General features: G+C 37.3%; 1 protein-coding gene across 7 annotated transcripts in view; it reads right to left on the bottom strand.

Moving 5' to 3' along the window:
- Window positions 1-15,137, bottom strand: part of ARHGEF33 (Rho guanine nucleotide exchange factor 33) — an 82,635-nt gene extending 67,498 nt beyond the window's left edge. For all 7 annotated transcript variants that reach the window (XM_025454110.3, XM_049095781.1, XM_025454113.3 and 4 more), the window contains exons 1-2: window positions 15,011-15,137; window positions 9,800-9,869 (exon numbers count right to left, since the gene is read on the bottom strand). The gene's annotated coding sequence lies outside the window, so the exon portion shown is untranslated. The remainder of the gene's footprint in view (window positions 1-9,799; window positions 9,870-15,010) is intronic.
- Between the last annotated feature and the right edge of the window lie 1,878 nt (window positions 15,138-17,015).

Raw genomic sequence — 17,015 nt, 5'->3', positions numbered from 1 at the left:
TGCCTTAAAACCCTCTGCACTCTTCCAACCCAAATCCCACCAACCTCCAAAAGGCAGTTCATGCGTCATACTCTTCCTAAGCCTATCTTGGCCATTCTCCTCAACTGTCACCTATCCTCACTAAGGCAAGGGTCATTTTATAATCTGTTATTACTAGAGTCTAACAACATATACTAACTTAAAGAAATATTCAATATTTTTATTCATCAATGAAAAATGTAAATTCATCATTAGTTTGATTATTTCGTCTCTAATTTTAGCCTATTTCCTGCATGGCCTTCCTAGAGTTAAGGTGCATCAAACCCAATCATGAGTAACTTCTTACCACTTCTTACCAATATCTGGTAGGTTTGGCACAAAGGCAAAAGGTCTAGAGATATCCCATCAAGAAATAAGAACACAATGGGACTAGTATATTCTGATTCCCAAATCTCTTGTTGCACTGTTTCAGTTTCCTTTTGGGAACAAGTTGGGACAGGAATAAGTAAATGAAACATAGAAGTTCTTCATCCTCTTGCCTCCAAACTGAATTACATGCTTCTCCCATCCCCGATTGTCAGATAGCAATCCTATTCTTCAGAACTTTTAAAAAATACATATGGAAACAGACTGAACAATCACACTTGACATCTATTCTAGGGCTGTTTAAACATGATGTAAGGAAAATTATTCCTTGTGTAGATTATGCCCATTTCATCTTGTTCTGAGGTCACTTGGAAATAGCTCTCTCACCAAGGTCAGTCAATCTAACAGGGGGTACACACGTGCTATGCCACATCATTTCCTGCCTCTGATGGCACGTACTTCATGCTTTCATAGGCCCTCCATTTTGCTTTTTGGTAATGCAATCTGAACATTTTCACCAGGCATCCCCCTATAGATGGATGTAAAAATGTTCTCCGGTATCAAGATGGTAGTTCACCTGCTTACTGGCAGGGTCGGGACTGAGATGCAACCCTGACTTCTCACTCTGCAGGGCCACAAGGAAGCCACGACCTCTTTCTGGCCTTCCATATTTTCATCTGTAATAGAAATAGGCTCTCAACTCTAAAATGCTGAGACTAGACTCTAGCAGGCTGTCTCCAAATATTACTCGGGAACATGGGGACATAGCAACTCACAGCCTCCCTTTCCCAGCCCACTCAGTCCCCTCAGCCTTCCATAATTGTTTTATTCAGTCTTAAAAACAAAAACAGAGACAAAAAAACAAAAAGCCACTGTACCCCAAACTGGATTTATGGTAAACAGTTCACAATTTCCCAATCCTGAATTCTTCCATTATGCAGTTTTAGATTTTTTTTTTTTTTGTACTTAGGTCTTTATTTGGAGAGAAGGAAACAAAATCAGCTATTCTTCAGATCTTTTGCTATTTTTTTCCTGCTAAATGAGCATCCCTGGTTGTTATATTCCTCTCTAAAGAATATTTTCACCTGACTGTTCCATGGTCACCTCAAACTCAAGCTGTTTAAATCTTGCAGGTCATCTTTAGCCTATTCCAGGCTCCCCCTTGGGAGTTCCCTAGCCCTGTCACCGGCTCAAGACCTCCAAATGAACTTCCTCTCCTCCTCCAATCCAGCAGTGAAATCCTTCCGAGTCTTTCTTTGTCATATTTCTTAAATTTCCCCTCTCTCTTTTCATTCTCTCTGTTTCAACCCTGACTGCTATGTGCCTAAACATCTGTAGGAGCTTCCTAAGTAGTTTATCCAATGCTCTACACTGCTACTAGATTATATTCCTTTATTATTTTAAAGCTTTTATTTATTTATTTGATATATATAGAGAGAGCATGCACATGAGTTGAGGGGAAGGGCAGAGGGAGAGGGATAAGTAGACTCCTTGATGAGCAGGGAGCCCACAAGTGGGGCTCAATCTTAGGACTCTGGGATCAAACCTGAGCCAAAGGCAGAATGGACTGAGCCACCCAGGTGCCCCTAGATTATTTTCCTTTGATCATTTCTTACTTCTGCTCAAAGACTCAAGTTATAAAGTATAATACATCAATTATTTTTTCTGGGTCCTCCACAATGTCCCTGACCTTCCTCTCCAACCTTGTTTCCAATATGTAGAAAGTATTCCAGCCTGCTGAGTTAATTCATTTTCATTCCTGCATTGTTTCTTCCTTTCTCTGCTGCCTGGTCTGCCCTCCTCCCCCTCCCCCAATTGTCAAATCCTTATTCCTTCCCTGAGGTCCAACTCAGGCTCTTTACCTCTGGAACTTCCTCCTTCAATCCAATAGCAAGTTATTTCTCCTTTCTTGGAATATCTGTAGAATTCAATTGGAATCGGGGATCCCTGGGTGGCTCAGCGGTTTAGCGCCTGCCTTGGGCCCAGAGTGTCCTGGAGTCCCAGGATTGAGTCCTGCATTGGGCTCCCTGTATGGAGCCTGCTTCTCCCTCTGCCTGTTTCTCTGCCTCTCTCTCTATCTCTCATGAATAAATAAATAAAATCTTAAAAAAAAAAAAAAAAAAAGAATTCAGTTGGAACCTAAACCATGAGTTTCTACTGTTATTTATCTTACATAAATAATCTCATTTTCTAGGGCGCCTGGGTGGCTCAGTCAGATAAGTGTCTGCCTTTGGCTGCAGTTATGATCCCAGAGTCCTGGGATTGCTGCCGCAGGTTCCATTATAAACTTCTGGAGAAAAGAGGCTATTTTTTTTCTACCTCTTACTCTCTTTGGTGCTGACTCTATGTTCTTACATAGAGAAGAACTCAAAAAAAGCTTGTTGAGTAAGATGATAAACCTGCTAAACACTGCAAGTGGCAACTATTTAGCACATAATCTAATGTGCTAATTAGGTGTAATTATTAATAATTAAGTGGTTTAATGTTCTCTTACCTAAAAATCTAATAATCGGTAGTCATGAATGTAGAGACTGAGGGAGGAAGAATTTGGCTGGAAATGCTAAGGAGAAAGAATGAAAGGATTTAAGGCTCTATTTCAGCCCGAAAAGGCGTTCTCAGAGCTATAGGGTAGAAAGTAGGATAACCTACAGGGCACCTGAGTGGCTTAGTCGGTTAAGTGACTGACTCTTGATTTCGGCTCAGGTCATAGTCTCAGGGTCATGGGATTGAGACCTATGTCAAGTCCCATGCTGGACCCTGCATCAGGCTTGGAGCCTACGAGATTCTCATTCTCCCCACCCCCGCCCTCTCTTTCTCCCTCTACTCCTTCCTCATCCTGCTGGTTCTCTCTCTCTAAAAAAAAAAAAAAAAAAAAAAGTTACTTAAAAAAGTAGGATAATCGGCAATGGCTTAGCCTATATATATATATATATATATATATATATATATATATATATATATATATATATAAAATGCTAGTGTTTTGGAAGCAAAATGAATCCTTTTCATTTTTAGCCCATTTTGGAATGCACCTTGGCAAATTCACTACCTGGGGTTTGCCCACTTCTTTTCTTTTCTTTTCTTTTCTTTTCTTTTCTTTTCTTTTCTTTTCTTTTCCTTTCTTTTCTGTTCTTTCTTTTCTTTTAATAACCACAGAACCTGCCTTCAGCCTGCAGTGTCTGCCATTCATCTGCTTGGGGACCGGTGCTTCTGGCCTGCTCCAAAACAAATCACATGATAGACAGTTCGTGAATGAGCCAGTGGAGGCAAGATGAATGAGGATGGAGAGAGACCCACCCCTTTGAAAAGAATATTTCCAATCTAGTCCTTGATTCTTTAACTCCTTCTCACACATTCTTTAGGTTGTGTCCTTCCTCTGGGCTGTGGTTTGTGGAGCTGAAGAGGAAAGTACTGAAAATCAGGATGCAAAATTCACATGCTAAACAAATCCCTACTTGGTAAATTCCTGTAAATTCAATTATCAAAGCTTTTTGAATTTATTATTAATTCATAATTAACATACTTATAGGCATAATTCCCATTGACAAAAGTGAAAGAAGCAAGTAGATGCAGTACATTTGAAAAGTTATTATTAAAGTGTTAAAATAGAATGTTTAGAATCCTAGAAGTGAGATAGTTCATTTGTGAAAATCTTGGGATGTGAAGGACATGACAGAGAAAAGCTAGGTTGAAACCCAGACTTTTATGTACCTCTACCAGGGCCGATTTCATTCCCATCTCTTGAACTTCCAGGTCTTCTCAAATTTACAATATCCCATATTCATACATCAAGGATAAAAAGTTTCAAGACTTTTGGTTGCTGCTTAAATATCACTTTATTAGAAAGGTCTTTCCTGACCACATGTGTAAGAGCAGGACCCAACTTCCATTGTCCACTTGCCTTTCACTGCTTTGTTTTTATCTGTAGCACTAACCAGTAAATGACAATACTATCTATTTATTTGTTCACTGGCCATCTTGGCCCGCCACCTCCACTTCACCAGGGCATGGGCATTTTTATTCACTCTACATTTTCTGAGGCTCAGAAAGATCAAGCACAGAATAGGTTCAAATAAATAGGTGTTGAATAAATGAAAGAACCAATATCATAGTTTGGAGAGACCAAGCCAAACCAAACCAGAATTACTTGCAATCTTTAAACTAAAGATGAAGCATATAGTGGTGAAGAAAATCAGAACTGAAGGATTACATAGAGATCAGCTAGCCAAACCCTGTTGCTTCACGAATAAAGAAAATGAGGTCAAGAGTTTGAGTGACTTGACTAAGTCTTAAGCTCCTGTTTGAATGGAAATAATAAAATGGCTCACTCAGAAACCCTGGTTACCATTGCAGGAGCCAGAATCTGGAAGTTGCATTTTCAGCTGCAGCCTTAGCCCAGCTATGTGACAGGGGAGCCCCCACCAATCAACTGCTTGACACTCTCAGGCCTAAAAATGGATTTAGAGCTGGATTAAGGAGCTATGCATGCACCAATGTGTCAGAGGCACTACAAGAGCCCTGGAAATGGGAGTGGGAGAAAACTGTATTTGTTAGGACTTCTCTCAAGGAAAGCATCTTGTGTGATTAAAATAAATGCTTCGATAAACATGGTAAGGCTATGTGGGTGGGTGGGTGGGAAGGTGGGGGTGATGGGCTGTCCTGGGTGCAATCTTTCTTTCTTTCTTCCTTTCTTCCTTTCTTCCTTTCTTTCTTTCTTTCTTTCTTTCTTTCTTTCTTTCTTTCTTTCTTTCTTTCTTTCTTCTTTCTTTCTTTCATTTAAAAATAGGCTACACATCCAGCATGGGGCTTGAACTCACAACCTGAGATTAAGAGTCACATGTTATACCAACTGAGTCAGCTGGGCACTCCCTAGGTACAGTCTTGAGTGGCAATAAAAAGCCTACTAAGAAAGGTGAGTCCAGTTTCCTTATAAAATGTTTGTTCAGCTGAGTGATGTAGTGTGAGGCTGGAGCCAAACTGCCTTGACCCTGGATGGGAGGCCAAATATTGCCCCTGAGGGGCCTCTTTCACTCTTCTTCCATGAGGGGATCAGCCTGTTGTTTATTCAAATATTAAATATTGAAAGCAAATCTGTTTGAATGAGTGTCAGAGTTTTAGCCTGCTTCAGGTCTCTCGACACCTAATTTTATATTTCAGGAGCCCCTTCTCACTAACTGATTGGCAAATCACAATCACATCACATCCTCTCAGGCACTTTTCTCTGGAACCTCGGAGAGGCTGCCAGGGTAAGGCTCCCCATGTGTACCTGGGCTAGCTAGAAAAATTGGCTGATATGATATTGCTACTTATAACAGCTAAGCTGGAACTAGTTGAAATATGATATTGCTACTTATAACAGCTAAGCTGGTAGATGATCACAGTTCATGCATTTCATCAAACACTTGCCTCTGTACTTTTGTTCCTCCCGTTCTCTATGCCTCAAGCATTTTTCCTTACCTAAAGAAGTATTTCTCATCCTTCAAGGTTCAATTCAAGCACCTCCTTCTCTACGAAGCCAGCTCTGATCCTCTAAATCATCTTTAGTCAACCCTTCTTCTACTACATTCTCATACCATACTATTAGTATCTCTCCCTACTGGGAATTATTAGCTATAGTTAATAATATAATTAATTACCTCTGGAACTTCCTCCTTCAATCCAATAGCAAGTTATTTCTCCTTTCTTGGAATATCTGTAGAATTCAATTGGGATTGGGGACCCCTGGGTGGCTCAGCGGTTTAGCTGAGCAATATTTACTATTTTTCCCATGCAAAACTGTCAGCTCTACTAAAGCAGGGACCATGTCTTATTCATAGCCATAGCGCCTGGTGGGCATCTGGTTCTTACCAAACTAGAGTGCTGGACTCTAAGCCTCAGGATAAATATAGATCATCTCCTTATATGGCAATTTTACTTAGTAATAAGCAACTTAAAAATTATTACATATTCTTAAATGCTGAGATATTTTATAGAGAGGCATGCAAAATTAGGCTTTTAAAGGTAAATACATTTATATTATTTGTTCACATTCCTCTGAGGTAGTTTGAGAACTTTTTGTGATGAGCACTCAACACAAGTTTGAGTTGAATTTAATTCAATTCCAGAGTATGTGGATGGTTAATGATTTTTTTATTCCCTAAAGCAGACAACAATAAGGAGAGGTTGGTAAAAGGGTATAAGTTATAAGATGAATAAGGTCTGAGGGTGTAATGTATAACCTAGTGACTAAAGTTAATAATACTGTATAATTGAAAATTTCTAAGAGAGTAGAACTTAATGTTCTCACCAAAAAAAAAAAAAAAAGGTAAATATGTGAGGTGATGGATGTTTTAATTAATTCGATGGGGGAAATCTTTTCATAGCATACACATATAACAAATCAGCTGGTTAAAAACATTACAATTTTATTTGTCAATTATTCCTCAGTAAACCTGAGGAAAAAAGAAAAGAAAATGACACAGAACTTTATTCATTCATAGTAATAGCAAGGAGATGCTTTTTTTTGCTCCAAATCAATAACCTCAAAAAGGCAAGCTGGAAAAATCAATGCTATTTCACCTAAAATTATATTAAATATTGTTTTAACAAAAGTTCACTATTTAAACATGGGAACTGAGAAATCTTTTGGAGCAACTACCCTTTGGCAAAGACCAAATGCTTCTTTGTATTTAAACAAATTTTTATGATATCTCGTACACACAAAACTGCATATTCAATATATGGATAAGTCTTCAAAGCTCCTACAGCATCTGATATGTAAAGTTTTTAATGAATAATAAATATTTATCAAGTAAATATCCTTGGGACATTATGGTCTTGCCACAATTATAAGCTACTGTCAAGTAGTAGGAGGTGAGACTAAAATTGGATTTTTAGTTAGGTATATTAGGTTAAATAGACTCAAAAAGAAATGAACCAGATATGGCATTGTTTGTAAGCCTTGCTCTAAATTACATTACTTTGAAACCTGAATTAGGAAAATAATTATGAAAGGAATACATATACTCAGTGTAGAAATATTGAGAAACTGACCAATTTTACTGTCTTTCTCTTCTCTACTCTTTGAAGATGGAAGAGTTGATGGAAAAACAAACCATCCATCAGGAGTCACTGGAGGACAGCAGAAGGCATGGGGATGTGAATGATACTCCCTGAGTGATCCACACTAGTTTGTGTGTGGGACTCACTGCAGTGAGAGGACAGAACTGCTTTCCAAATTTTGAGTTTTATCTTGCACACACAGTCTCCAAGCTTTAGTCTCCCAGTCTCCTTTGCAAAAGGAATGACCTTCCAATGATTTCCATCCGATTTTTAGCAATATATCTTTCTAATAGCTTATTGTTTAATCACTGATCTTCCAATAAGTCTGAATCAAGTGGTCTTATCTCCTTTTTCTATCTTATCCTATCATCTAAATTACTATTCCCATGATCATTTATTCAGTCATACATTAATTATAGACTTCTTACTTACCTATGAAAATCAGAATCAGAATCCTTCAGTGACTCCTAAAGTTCAAATGTCCTAACACAGCAGACCTCTACCTTCATGGTCTGCCTCCCCCCAGCTCTCCAAGTCATCTTTAGTCACTCTTGTATACACACTATCCAAACACAGTCTTGTGTTTGGTTCCCTGTCTTTTCTGGCCTCTAGGCTTTATAGAGTTGTTCCTCAATGGATCTCCTTCCCTTACACTGGGCGAATTGTCACACTCCTTGTGTCCTCCAAGAGTCTGGGCAAGTATCATTCTTCCTTGTCTTTCTTGACATGTCTTGCTTAAGGTAAGCCCTTGCTTTTTTGTGCGGCAATAGTGTCTTGTCCATATGTCTATTATAGTATTTATGTTAAATTATTGATTTAAGAATCTTACTTCTACAAGAGGCAGGGATCCATATTACTTTCAGGGTGTTCATGAATTCCCTGAGTTATAGGTAAAATTTTATGTTGTAGGTTCAGAGCTCACATCAGACTCACAACAGAGTCCCTATTTACCCTCTCAAAACCAAATTGAGAACTGCTACACTAGATTATGAGTCCCCGTGAAACAGAAAGTGAGTTCTGTACTTTGAATTTCTATAGTTAGAGGCCTAATGTTAGCTGAATGAACATTTCAGTCATTTTTTAGACTAGATATTTATATTAGTAGATATATACTAAATTCAATCTCCTCTATTCATTGATTTTTTTAAGTAGATGGGAAGTGTGATACAGTAAAAAGTACATTTTCTTTTGACATTGGTCAAAAGGAAAGATATGGAAGCATTTATGCCAAACTACTACTAACAGTGATTATTCTTGGAAAAAGGGATGGGGTAGGGGTGGGATGGACTTTCAAATTTTACTTATACTCTTGTGTCTTTTTTTTAAGATTTATTTTTTTATTTGAGAGAGTATGCATGTGCACAAGTTGGGGAAGGTACAGAGGTGGAGGGAGAGAGACAATCCTCAAGCAGACTCCTTGCTGAGCATGAAGCCCAACCCAAGGCTTGATTCCAGGACCCTAAGATTGTGATCGAGCCAAAATCAAGAATTGGCCACTTAACTGACTAACCCACCCTGGCACTTCTAGGCTCTTCTGCCTTGATCAAGTTTGTTTGTTTTGCAATGTGTGCTTTTTAGTTTCGAAACTTTAAAATAATGTTTTAAACCATAGGACTTTCTTCGTAAGTTCATGAGATATCTAGCTTCAAATTGCAGACCTGCTACTTATTTAGTTTTATGTCATGGGAATGTTACTTACCCTTCATAAGCCTACATCTCCTCATCTGTAAAATGAGGATAATACTTACCTATCCCACATAGTTATCATGCCACAAAGCCTAACATGAAGTAGGGACTCAGTAAATATTAGTTGAATGCAAATTTTGTTGTCCTTAAGGTTTTGTTGTGTTTGCAATCTCCAAAGACATTCAAAATAAAACTCAGTGAAAATATAGTTCATTATTATCTCAATACTGTAAGCATTCATACATTCAGTAAAAGTCTGATGTAACATGGCTAGTTTATAAGGTGGCTTAGCTCTGACTGCTAATGAAGAAGGAATCTCATGATATATTTACCTGTTTTTAAATAAAGAAGAGTTGGGGTGTATGGGTGACTCAGTTAAGCCTCTATCTTCTGCTTAGGTCATGATCCCAGGGACCTGAGATCAAGCTCCCTACCTCCTCAGGTTCCCTGCTTAGCGGGGAATCTGCTTCTCCCTCTTCTTCTGCCCTTCCCTCTTGTTCCTGCTCTCTTGCACTCTCTCTCTTTCTCTCAAATAAATAAATAAAATCTTTTAAAAAATAAAAACAAATAAACAAAGGAGAATTACAAGATTCTTAAGCAATGCATAAATGTTTAAATTTATAAATGAAGTACAAGTACTAGTTTAAACTAAGTACACTGGTTTAAACTAAGCTCTCAGCTCATCTGTGTCGTTACTAGAAATAAGCTCTAAGCAATTTTCACTCACCTCGTGGCCTGTCTCCACCAGTAGACATCACATCATGTTTTGTAAAGTCTTTCTGATTTTTCTAGAGGTTCTACAAGAAACAAAAGGCCATTGATAAGGATAGGTATCTTGTAATTTATACCATCCTTTGTTTTAAGATTGCTGTTAAAAATTTCTAATCATTCAACAATATATAAAGATTGCTGTTAAAAATTTCTAATCATTCAACAATATATAAAGTAAAAATGAAAGTTCTTGTTTCTTTTAGCCCTTTCCTTTTTAAGTTACCTGGTATTCAGTAAACACACTCACCTTGGTATTTCTATCTTTGGGTGACTAATAAAAACAAATTCCTATGTATTTAAAATCAGCTGGAGTACTTCAACATTCAAAGCAATTCATCAGACCCTAAAATGATGAAAGCCACAAATCTAGAGATTTTCCTAAATATCCCACATTAAATGAAGTCACGTACTTCAAGTGACAAGTGAAACGGGTTTGTAATAGGTTTTTCTGTAGGGGCTGATTGAGGTGATCTACAGTCAAAATTAAGTAGAAATCCATTTGGAAAATGCTCTATGAGTATATGGTGGGTTTTTTGGGTTGTGGGGCTTAAGTTTGTTTTTGAGTAATATAACAGGTTCAACCCAGCTACTTGTTTTATTTATTTTTCATTTTTTCATTATCTGAAGCTTCTTCTTTGGCCATTTGGCCAAGTCACAGAATCTTTCTGGGCATCCGTTTCTTGATCTGCATAAGTGGCATCATAATAAGAATGTAAGTGTGAGGATTAAGGGAGATCAAGGCTGGAATGTGATTCTGGCTGGAATGTGGGCAGTAGCGGCACTGAAGGCTTACTAAGTCTCCTTTGCCATTTTGTCAAGATCCACTCCTTTATCTTAAGAGAATCTTCTTTAGTAACCCAGTTTAAAAACTATGTTCCCCCTTCTCCTTCACAGCTAGGTGAATAGATTCAACCCCTGAGGTAGAAGTAGAAATAATGTGAATGATCTGTGGGAAGTCTCAAAAGACACAACATTTTTTTATTCCTATTCTTCCTTCCTACTGGCTGAACACAAATGAGATAGGTGGAGTCTGAACAACTTGGATGGCAGGAGAGCAGGATGGAAGGAACCAGGGTCCTTCAGACAAGGACCCACTCTAACAGCTCTGGACTGCTAACCTGTGGGCTTTTTTTTTTTTTTTTTTTAATAGGCTCTGTGCCCAATGTGGAACTTGAACTCATATCCCTGAGATCAAGAGTCACATGCTCTACTGACTGAACCAACCAGGCAGCCCTAGGCTTTTTTTTTTTTTTTAATATAAGAGAGAAATAAACTTCTAGCTTGTTTAAGCCACTGTTGTTTTGCTTTTCCATCTTATGCAGATGAACCCAAACTTACTGATATGTTGGCCTTTTAGGGAAATGTCTAAAACTAAGAAGCATTTTTAATTCTTAAAAGTCTTCTCTCCCTTAAGTATGTGTGTCCCTTTTATTGAATAACAAATTCGCCACTCTTCAGAAGCCTCAGGAGCATCACTTCAATCCTTGTTTTTACCCTTCTTCCTTGCAACAATTATATTGTGGAATTATACACTCATTTGAGCTCTTCAGATAGGAACTTGAAAGATGGGGCCATTCTACTGGGGAAGAAAGAAGGAAGTTTGGCTAAAATTCAGTTTTTAGCTTTTTTTGTGGATTAAAGAAAAACAGTTCATTTCAACTGAGCACATACCATGTAAAAAGCACTGTGCCAGGTGTTAGGAGAAATATGAAGATGACATTATTCCTCCTTCAGGAAGACACACGAGTAACCTGTAGCCCATAATGGATTATAAAAAATGCAATCAGAAAAATATAAAGTGCCTAAAACTTTCAGAGGAAAAAAGATGGTTCTAGTTCTGAGGATTACAGAAAATTTCACAAAGAAGATAGGATCTGTGGGGCACCTGGCTGGCTCAGTTGGTTAAGCGTCTGACCTCGGCTCAGGTCATGATCTCTGAATCCTGGGATAGAGCCCCGAGTAGGTGGGCTCCATGTTCAGCAGGGAGTCTGCTTCTCCCCCTGCCCTTTCCTCCACTCATGCTCTCTCCCTCTCTCTCTCAAGTAAATAAATCTTAAAAGCAAAGATAGGATTTGGACTGGGATTTGCACAACGTGTAGAAATGGTAAAAAGGATCAGCAAAGGAACAGAGTAGAAAGTCACAAGACACAGGTGGACTTAGGGATTTTAGGGAGCATGAAGGGTAGGGCAGGAGGAAAAGCTAGACTGGGAGACTGGGGAAAGATACGGGGCCGTGGTACCTGCTTGGGGGCCTGCTCTGCAGTAGAGAGAACAAGGAGTCACTGAAAGTTTTAAACACGGGAGTAGCCAGATGCCATGTCTTCAGTAAGGAGATGCTTCTCACAGGATGCCCTACAAAGGGAACACCAGCTGCAGGGAGGCCAGAGAGCAGGCCCTGTAAGCAATCCAAGAGGTGATGATGATCTGAATGAGGGAAGCAACTATTAGAAAGGACAAGAAGACACAGATAGAAGCAACATTTCAGAGGTTATTGCATGAGCTCAATGTGTACTTTGCCCAGGAAAAAGATGTGGATTGTAATTCTCAGATTCAGAAAGTGAAGATTATAGCCATTAAGGAGTTTTTAAAATTGCACTTATTTGAACTGGGAAACTAAAGGGAGGTTGAATATGCTGTAATAATGAACTTACTGGTTCTACAATTTTAGCAGAACCTTAACATTTATTATCCTCAGATGTCAACTGGGAGTCCACGGTAGATGGGGAAAGAGTATTGGAAAGTATCTCAGGGGGCTCCTGGGTGGTGCAGTGGGTTAACAGCGGACTCTTGGTTTCCACTCAGGTTGTGATCTCAAGGTGGTGAGATCCAGCCCCATATGGAGATCCACGCACAGCGTGGAGTCCACTTGAGATTCTCTCTCCCTCTGCCCCTCCCGCTTGTGCTCTCTCTCTCTCCCTAAAATAAATAAATCTAAAAAAAAAAAGAAAGAAAGAAAGAAAAGAAAAAGGAAAAGTATCTTAGCAAAGATATGCATTCATCCCTTCTTTCCCATTGTTCATCCTCTACCCGAGTATGATGATAAATAACAGGTATCAACTTAACATTAACCTTCCACTTTTCCACAATTATCCCTTTCTCTCTACCCACCCCACCCAGCATCATACTCCATAAGGAATCCAGTGAAAATTTGAGAGAAGGAGGATTGTTAGAATTTTCTATTATTTGCCTCTTCATTGTTCACTAAAACTATGCCAGCATAGCCTGAGGAAAAATGGAAAGAGCTGGCACAGACCCATATAAGAGCATTGTATTCTCAAATAGCTCTGAGATAAGTAATCCCTGTCCAAAAAAATCCTAAACAGCTGCTTCTTCATTCCCAGGGGATAAATTCTAAAGACTTCCTCAAATGAAAAAATTTGAGCATCTGATCAGCTGCCACTTTTTTTTATTTTTCTATTTTAGGAAGACTTAAATGGGTGTCAATACCTACCAAACTCTCTTCTCTCAGTCAGGGCAGGATTAGGTAACAAAATAATCAGAAGAGTATCCTCCGTAAAGTTTAGTGATTTATGGTTTAGTTCATCTTATTTAGGGCACTGAAAGCACCTTACAAATAAAATAATGAACATTTTTTTCTTCCAGCATTCCCAAGATGATTTCTGGCATTCTTGAAAGCACAGTGATTAATCAAGTCATTGGGGACAAGCAGTAGTAATGTGATTGTCAAACTATGGATATTGATCAAACTGTGCTTCTTTCGTGTGTGTGTGTGTGTGTGTGTGTGTGTGTGTGTGTTGGGAGATGGTCAGTGGAAGAATCAGTACTTTCAACATTGTCCCCGAGAGAAGATTAGCAGAAATAATTAAATATTCTTACATTTTATAAAAATTCAAAAATAATGAGCAACTCATACTCCAGTCCTTACATTCAAAATCAGAAGATTCTGAATCTGGGGTCCATAGATGAAAATTCAGACCATCTGTAAATCACTTGCCATTGTTTGATTTTACAAAAATTTTTTTTCAGAGAGGAAGGAAGAAAGGAATACTTTTTGTGTGTTCATTGCTTGGAGTTTACTAGTTTACTGCTATGTTGATATTCACTCTTATATAGAGAGAAGAGAGGAGGGAAAGAGGGGGAATAAGGACAAATCATCAATTCTGTCCCAAATCAGATCAACCACATGAATGTGCGATCTGTACAAGGTGTTTATCTGTTAACTTTTATATTGTATTATATTAAAAGTTAACAATATTATGATCATCTTTCCTTTCAAAAGCCTCTGAGGCTTCAAACTGATTTAGACTGCATTTTCAGAGTCCATGGTATCAACAAAAATGTAGATGTTAATTAAATTCAGGGAAACTGTTTAGAATAAACATGTGTCAAAAAATTTCCCTAGTTAAATTTCTGATCATTTATGTTAAATCCTTCAGAAGTGATTGCAATGAAATGGTTATGCCATTTCCAGCAATATGATTTTTTTATTGAAAGGCGCTATTTAAAAAGACAAAATGGTAATAAAAAGACGTAATTCTACATTTTTAGAATACTAGTTTCAGCATATAAAAGCCCATTAATTCCAATACTAATTATAATGGAATGCTAGTCTTGCTTAAGTAAAGAATAGAAAGCTTTCAAGTGAAGCCCAATTCTTCTTATCATGTTCCCAAACCCCACAAAGAGTTTAGAATTAAGTTTCACTAATGTCCCTGTGTAATTAATCAGCACACATTATTCGGTACATAGCAGAGTGAACTCTGATAGAATCCTCTGTCCCTTTTCTGTGTCACAAAAGACATTCCTAATCTTTTTTATCCTTTATTCTTAATCACAAAGAGGCATATACATGTTGGGTTTATCAGTCTTGTAAATCGAGAATCCTGTCATCTTTAAGATTACTCTCAAAATGTAACTCTGCTTCAAATTAATACATAAATATCCCACACTCTTCAGTCCCCAAACACTTCATTAGTTGACAACTTGCAAAGGCAGATTATGGTATAATTTAAAAATTAAGCAAGAAAATAAATGAATGTTTTACAAATTGTTATAACTTTTAAATAGTTACTTCTTTTAAATGGCTACCTTAAATTAATGTCAGCGTGGCTTGAAGCTGAATTAGTAAGGATATATGGGATTCCTTCCTTTATGAAAATATTTCGCCTCTCAACATCTTTCAAAGCTTATAAAAGCACACACTTACCCCATGTTGCTTGCTGTGGTTATATCATCCTCAGATCAAGGCTTATCTGGAGTCTAAATTAATTTAAAGGTTATTAAAAAAAAAAAAAGCAGGGGAGGTTTGACTTCCCCGGAAACGAGACTGTCATATGCTAACTAGGCTTTTAAATGAGGAAAACTAGTGTCTCTTCTAATTACATAAGCTTCAGGTCAAATTCTAGCATCAACTAATCAACTGAACTGCATTTACTTTCAAGGAGTAAAAGAAAGAAAACTGTTTAAATGAAATGACTTTGTTATCTTAGAAAACTGGAAATTTGAGCATTAAAAAGTTATTCCTCTATCAATAAAAAGTTAAAGATTTTAAAAGCAAAATATTTATCTTGTTACCTTAAATACTTTTAAAGGAAAATATTGGGAAAAATTAGGTTTGCAATAAAACAGATATTTTTCTATATTTTCCAGAAATTTTGAAATTGAATTATATGTCCTGGTCCCTGAAAACATCCCCCTCTTACTTTATCTTAATTTGTATAAATTCCAGTATAATAATAATATTTAATTGTAAAACATACCAATTAATGCTAAGCAACAAATCCAAAAGTGTCTAATTTTAAAAATGTATCTTTGAACTGTTAAAAATGGGGTCTTTTGAAATTAAATACATAATATATGATTATGGAAAACTAACAAAAATATCATTTTTATTTATATTTTAAAGACATCTCAATCCAGATTTATAGTAGTACAAGAAATTTTTAAGAATTTAGCAATGATATATTGAGAAGTACAAATTTCCACAAGATTTTGAATGAAAAAATATGATATGGAAGTTACTGTTTACAGCACTTTTTGTCATTTTCAGAAAAACAATTTCAGCAAACTCAGGTCTTTATTATAATTTTTAATATGTAGCTGTCATATACTCTTCTGGCCATTTTAAAACTGTGTTATCTAGAACGTGAAGAAGCTTCTTTGGCATAGAATACATGAGGACACAAAACATTGAAATATACTTTTTAAAAAATTGAAATATAATTCACATACCAAACATAACATTTGCCCTTTTATTGTGAATAATTCAGTGATTTTAGTATTCACAAAGGTTGTATAACCATCACCACTAATTCTAAAATATTTCCATCACCCCCAAAAAGAAACCCCATGCCTCCCAGTTCCTTCCTCCCATGGCAACCACTGATCTACTTCCTGTCTCTATGGATTTGCCTATTCTGGGCATTTCACATAAGGGGTGTAAATGTGTGGCCTTTTGCAATTGGCTTCTTTCACTTAGCATAATGTTTTCAAGGTTCATTCATGTTGTAGCATGTGTCAGTACTTCATTCCTTTTTATGGCTGAAAATAATCCTTTATATGGATATACCACATTTTTTTATACATTCAACAGTTGATGGATATTTGGGTTGTTTCCAACATTGAACTGTTATGAATAACGCTGCCATGAATATTCCTATACAGGTCAATTATTTGGGGTACATAGTTAGGAATTCCTGGGTCGTATGGTAACTCTATGCCTAACTTTTTGAAAAACTTTTCCATAGCAGCTGTACCATCTTATATTCGCAGCAGAAATGTTGGCAGTTTCCAATTTCTCCCTATCATTGCCAATCTTTGTTATTGTATTTTTTAATATAGCCAGCTGAGTGATTGTGAAGTGCTATCTTACTATAGCACTGTATTACTATATTACTTCTTTCCTAAAGAGTAATGATTTCATTTGCTTATTAGACATTTGCATATCTTCTTTGAAGACATGTCTATTCAAATCCTTTGGGAAGCCTGGGTGGCTCAGCGGTTTGGTGCCTGCCTTCAGACCAGGGCATGATCCTGGAGACTGGGGATCGAGTCCCATGTCAGGCTTCCTGTGTGGAGCCTGCTTTTCCCTCTGCCTGTGTCTTTGCCTCTCTCTCTGTGTGTCTCTTATGAATAAATAAATAAAATCTTTTAAAAACCCGACCAAACAAAAAACAAATCCTTTGCCCATTTTTAAATTGGGTTATATTTTT

This window comes from Canis lupus, chromosome 17, assembly GCF_003254725.2.
Source record: "Canis lupus dingo isolate Sandy chromosome 17, ASM325472v2, whole genome shotgun sequence".
Taxonomy (NCBI): Eukaryota; Metazoa; Chordata; class Mammalia; order Carnivora; family Canidae; genus Canis; species Canis lupus.
Note: the sequence above shows the minus strand (reverse complement) of the source record. Positions and strands in the feature narration are given on the sequence as shown.